The sequence below is a fragment of the Pelobates fuscus genome, chromosome 5, assembly GCF_036172605.1.
Source record: "Pelobates fuscus isolate aPelFus1 chromosome 5, aPelFus1.pri, whole genome shotgun sequence".
Classification (NCBI taxonomy): domain Eukaryota; kingdom Metazoa; phylum Chordata; class Amphibia; order Anura; family Pelobatidae; genus Pelobates; species Pelobates fuscus.
In genome coordinates this window covers 178,391,119-178,397,425 of record NC_086321.1, presented here as the reverse complement: position 1 = coordinate 178,397,425, position 6,307 = coordinate 178,391,119, and positions in this window count along the sequence as shown.

Here is a 6,307-nt window from a genome sequence, read left to right as displayed (position 1 = left end):
TGTTGCATCACGTGCAACAAAATTAAATCTGGAAAAGAAAAAAAAAAACACTGATTTTTGCATCTGAGAGTGCACAATTCAGTTACTGTTTGTTTATATGATATGCGCTTTACCGGCTTGTATCCATACCTCCCAAGTACCCCCGCTCTAGGAAGGTCAGTCCCTGCTCTTATCCATCATTTTCCAATGTCTATTGTTGCTGTGTGTGAGTGTATAACAGAACTTCACAGCATTAAAACTCATAGTAGCATGTCTTTAACCCCTTAAGGACCAAACTTCTGGAATAAAGGGGACACATGTCATGTGTCCTTATGGGGTTATAGAGGAACAGTCACTTCCCAGATTTTAGCACACCCAAAATGGTTATTGGTTATGCTTTTTTTTTTTAATTCTTATTTTTTAAATATTTGTACAATTAATGTATTTTAATGCTTTGCTGAGCAATATTGGGCAATCCATGCAGATTACATAACCCCAGCAGTGCCATGCCAAGTAAATATATGTTGTAACAGAATTTCTCTAATGCCAAACTGCTCATAAATGTGCATGAGGCACATGGAGCCTTGAAGTAACCAGGAACACAAAAGTGGATTGAAGATGAGTTTGTTACCTCAACTCCTTTATTCACCAAAGTAAGCGCTGTGATAATATTTACGGTGGTGTGGGAACAAGGCTCCTATTTAAACTGCAATTTAGAAATAATACAATGCCATCAAGATACTTACATTTTATTCTAATTTATATTTTCAGTGACATATGACGCTAAAGTCATTGTTCTTTATCTATCTGGCCACTTCAAATGTGGGAAGGTATGTCCTGAGTTGCTCTGGCTGAAATCCAGATAAATATATTTTTATGACTTTGCATTCTAGAACGCATTTATCAATAACATTTCAGATTGGTTGGATAAAAACACAGATTTGTCCCAGTCCAGCCTTGATTTGTTCTGTTCTAAATGTTGAAGTTCCTCCCTCTGGTACAACTTTTCAATACCCCTGACAGCTCAACTTTTAGAGATAAATCTGCACGGGGAAAGGACCCTGGAAGTTTCCCATTATTTTTTTTAATAATGTCACTACTCTGTTAATAGATAAATGTATACCAGCCATGAATGGGTGCTTGCTAGAATTCCCTTCATATAGCTCTTCCTCTTAAAAGAACAGGTCTTATTAGTAGACCTTTAAAATAATGCAGTCAAGGGGGCGGAGCCTGGCAGCCATCCTGTACGAACGCCATCTAACCTTGCTCCCGCAAAATCGGGAACAATCTGCTGTATATCCCCCAACCTAAGCGCCATCGAGCCCCGACAGGCACATAACAACGATCGGTGTCACACACTGCACCGATTGATGCCTTTTTTCCAGGCACCAAAGCAGCTCCGGCAAAGGCACAAAACTGCGGCCTACCGCGCAACGCCAATCCAAGGCCTGGAGGCTTTCCTCAGCGGAAGCCTCCTCGAACAACACACGCCCAGATCCAGGGACTACCACCATGGGCCGCCGCTCACACAAACCCGCGGCTGGCTCCAACACACAAGGCAGAGACATAGGAGAGATGTGACTCCGACCTGCCCAAGCCGAAACGGCACACACCACGCAGCAAACCCCCACCGGCCAGGCAGCCGAGCCTGACCACGAGGAACCAGCTATGATAACAATTCCTCCGGCGGAACACCCGCAGCTGGCTGCACACCAAGACGACATGGCCCCCACTACTAAAGGGGACCTAAAAGTTCTCTGGACCAACATACAAAAGCTGCTAGCGGCCGATGTAGCCACAGTTAAAGCGGATATACAAACAGTAAAAGACAGGGTAGGAACTGTGGAAGCAGACATCACCAATGTACAAGATACAATGGCCAACCTCAAAGACTCGGTACAACACCTCCAGGAAGAGCAACATGTGCTAGCAGGCCAAATCATGTCACTAGAAGACAAGCAACGCCGGACGCATATTAAAATCCGGGGCATCCCAGCCACAGTCCCAACCGAGGAGCTGCCGCACTATACCCAGCGACTGCTTACAACGCTGTTACCTCCAGCAGCTGCCCAAAAAATTGTGCTAGATGGGATTTACCGAGTAACAAGCTCCGCACGCATACCGCCCAGCACACCCAGGGATGTCATCCTGCGCCTAATGACAATATCCGACAAAATACAAGTTATGACTGCCATAAAAGTCAAAACGCCACTGGTTTTCGAAGGAGCCCAGCTCTCCTTTTTCCAGGATGTTACCAGAGCCACCCTACTACGAAGAAAGACTTTTGAGCCTGTGACAACATTGCGTAAGGCTGGCATAACCTACAGATGGGGGAACACGGGCGCACTGCTAGTCCACCATAATGGGACTGCACACCATCTCACATCCCCTACCGGAGCGCCCCCATTCCTGAGGGCACTGGGACTACAACACCCACAACACACCAACGCGACCACAAACCAAACGGAGGACTGGGAGCCGGAGGACAACCCCACTCACGGACAGCCACACAAAGTACACTGCAACAAGAGTACCTCACACACTTGCTACAACAACCCACCTGGAACCCACAAAAGCTCCACTGGCGTGTACATAAAGGCCTCCAAAACCACACACCTGATCTAGCCTGTAACACACATTCACCACTTTCACACTTGGAGTATCCCAGGGGAACATAACTAATTTCAACATGCCTGCTACAACAATGTCAACCCCGGGTATGCCAACCACCTTGTACGCTAAATGAAAATGAGCTTATTATCTGATAACATGTATGTTGCCATGTACCTACTGATCAGCTTGAAACCAATCTTCTATATTGTTACCATATGTTACCATTGTTACCATGCTCCACCAAGTGCAAATAAAGAAAGAATTAAAAAAAAAAAATGCAGTCAAAAGGAACACAACAACATTTGAATGTTAAAATTTCACTAAGGCTACTGTTAACATAACAGGCTCACAGTCTGATTTGCCGGCATATGCGCTAGCCTTAACCCAAGCCCCATTAAGACACGGACACAGGTTATACTGGTGGAACTATTAGTCCACAGCTTTATTAATTAATTAAGGAATAACAACTAGGGTCATTGCCAACAAATCTTATTAAAGTCAACATTCCCCCATATACATAACATAGAGCCACCCTACTACGAAGAAAGACTTTTGAGCCTGTGACAACATTGCGTAAGGCTGGCATAACCTACAGATGGGGGAACACGGGCGCACTGCTAGTCCACCATAATGGGACTGCACACCATCTCACATCCCCTACCGGAGCGCCCCCATTCCTGAGGGCACTGGGACTACAACACCCACAACACACCAACGCGACCACAAACCAAACGGAGGACTGGGAGCCGGAGGACAACCCCACTCACGGACAGCCACACAAAGTACACTGCAACAAGAGTACCTCACACACTTGCTACAACAACCCACCTGGAACCCACAAAAGCTCCACTGGCGTGTACATAAAGGCCTCCAAAACCACACACCTGATCTAGCCTGTAACACACATTCACCACTTTCACACTTGGAGTATCCCAGGGGAACATAACTAATTTCAACATGCCTGCTACAACAATGTCAACCCCGGGTATGCCAACCACCTTGTACGCTAAATGAAAATGAGCTTATTATCTGATAACATGTATGTTGCCATGTACCTACTGATCAGCTTGAAACCAATCTTCTATATTGTTACCATATGTTACCATTGTTACCATGCTCCACCAAGTGCAAATAAAGAAAGAATTAAAAAAAAAAAATGCAGTCAAAAGGAACACAACAACATTTGAATGTTAAAATTTCACTAAGGCTACTGTTAACATAACAGGCTCACAGTCTGATTTGCCGGCATATGCGCTAGCCTTAACCCAAGCCCCATTAAGACACGGACACAGGTTATACTGGTGGAACTATTAGTCCACAGCTTTATTAATTAATTAAGGAATAACAACTAGGGTCATTGCCAACAAATCTTATTAAAGTCAACATTCCCCCATATACATAACATACCCCTGGCAATGACCCCACAATAATAATAGATGATCTAATTAACATATTAACGCAGAAACTGTCCGTCCAATATGACCACATTTCCACCAGATTAAATTGTAGGGGTGTACCAAAACACTGCTACCCACCAGATCAATTGTAGGGGTTGTGGCAAACTTAGCCACTTCTGGACTATATTCATTGCAGGTTGTCCGTAGGCTGAATGCATAATATGTAACGTTAAATGTATATGTGTTGTACTATGGCCGTTCGCATGCTGGCAGCCGTACGCTGCCAGCATACAAAGCATTCGTACGACGAAACACGGCTATCCTGGCCGTTCGCCATACGAATGCGGGCTCCCCAGGTCGACCACACATTCACAGGTCGTGTGGCACCAATTAACCGATTGCAACATTGTTGCAATCGGTAATTAAGGGCTCTCCTAGGTGGCCGCCGTTCGGCTACCGACCATGCGGCGGTCGGCCATCTTGGATCCTTTGTCTCTGCAGCGGTGTTCGGTCGTCGAGAGCCTGGAACTGAAAACGGCTACTCAATGATCCGAACACCGCTGGACTTCCAGAGCGTTCGGGAGTTCCGCGTTCGGTACATTATGTTCCCCATACTTATTCGGTACTTTTAACCCGACTTCAATGTTTGAATGTATTCTGTGCGGCGTTCGGTCAATTCAGCTGGGATCAGAGCGGTATTCTCACAAAGTGTGCGCTTCGACCCCAGCTATCTACCGAACGTTCGGTTATCCCAAAGTACCGAATATTGCGTGAAATATGTATTTTAAAGTAAATTGTCAGTTTTGCTGCACGAGGGGATAATCCACTTAATCGTCCATTTTAGTGGGAGTATCCTTCTCGTGCAGCAATGCCTGTTGGGAAAGTCACAATGCATGTTGGGAGAAATCCCCTGGATTATCTGTACGGAAACCCCTTGCATGGGGAACTGCTTAAATATGCCAGCTTGTGAATAAACTGAGTTAGTTGACTCCCAAACTGTGTTTCGTCCGGTTATTGGGAGGATTGGGGATATTGCCGTGCTTTCTACTCTGACTGTGGATTTCCTGAGGATACCAACGGATATCGTGTACTGTTATACTGCATTCCGTTACAATTGGTGGCAAGCGACGGGATCCGAACCTTACAGCCGAAAAGCAGCGTTCGTGTAAACTGGAACTACCGAACAAAGAAAGCAAGGGCAATTCGTATAGATATTGATTATACCACACTGAAACGACAGACTTTAAAAGAGCTACTGGAAGCCAGGGGTAAGATAGCCAGCAACAAATCTAAGGCTGTGCTGATCGCTGAACTGATGGAGGGAGACAGAGCCCGCAGCGCTACACCTCCACCAGCCATGGAAGAGACCCCATACCAGAAAGAGCTAAGGACCAGGATGGCTTTTCTGCCACAACCAGTACCTATGGAAGTAATGACCGTGCTGATGTCAGATGTACATGATTATCTGATGGCAAACCGCACACCGGAGACACCGCCTAGGGCAGAGTCTGTTACTGCCTCCACATACGGACAGGTAAAACCCAAAGTCCCACATCATGCATTTAAAGCGTTTTGTGAAGAAAAGGACGAAATTGATGGGTATTTACAGGATTTTGAGCGGCTGTGTGATTTGCACGATTTGGAACCCGCAGTATGGGTGCCGCTGCTGGCAGGCAAATTATCGGGTAGGGCAGCTGAAGCCTACCGTGCTGTGCCCCGAGAGGACAGCAAAGATTACCCTAAAGTAAAGAGGGCGATCTTGGAGAGGTATGCCATTACCCCAGAGGCATACCGGCGCAAGTTCAGGGGCTTGCGCAAACCTGAGAAAGATTCTCATGCAGAGTGGGCGCACAAGCTGGATCAAGCATCACTAGGCTGGATACAAGCCAGCAACGCTACGAATATGGAAGAGTTGCGACAGTTAATGCTGCTGGAGCAATTCTTTAATGGTTTGTCCCCAGAAGCACAAGAATGGGTGAGAGACCGTAAACCACTCACCCTACCCGAAGCCGCTAGATTGGCGGATCAGCATTTTGATGCCAGGAGGCATCACGGACTCCAGAATAAGACTCTCCCTCGGATTACTGGGCCACCCACTACTTTTACTCCTACCGGCCCCACAGTACCCCTACACAGGCCAGCACTGAATACTCCACCACCACCCTCCCGATACAACGGCCGGGCTAACATTCAGTGTCACACCTGTAAGCAGTGGGGACACATTTCTCGGGAGTGCACCCAAAACCGGAGCCGACAAGCTTGGAACCAGGTGCGACAAAATTTAACACCCAGGGCTGCTGCACATCACTACCAGGTAG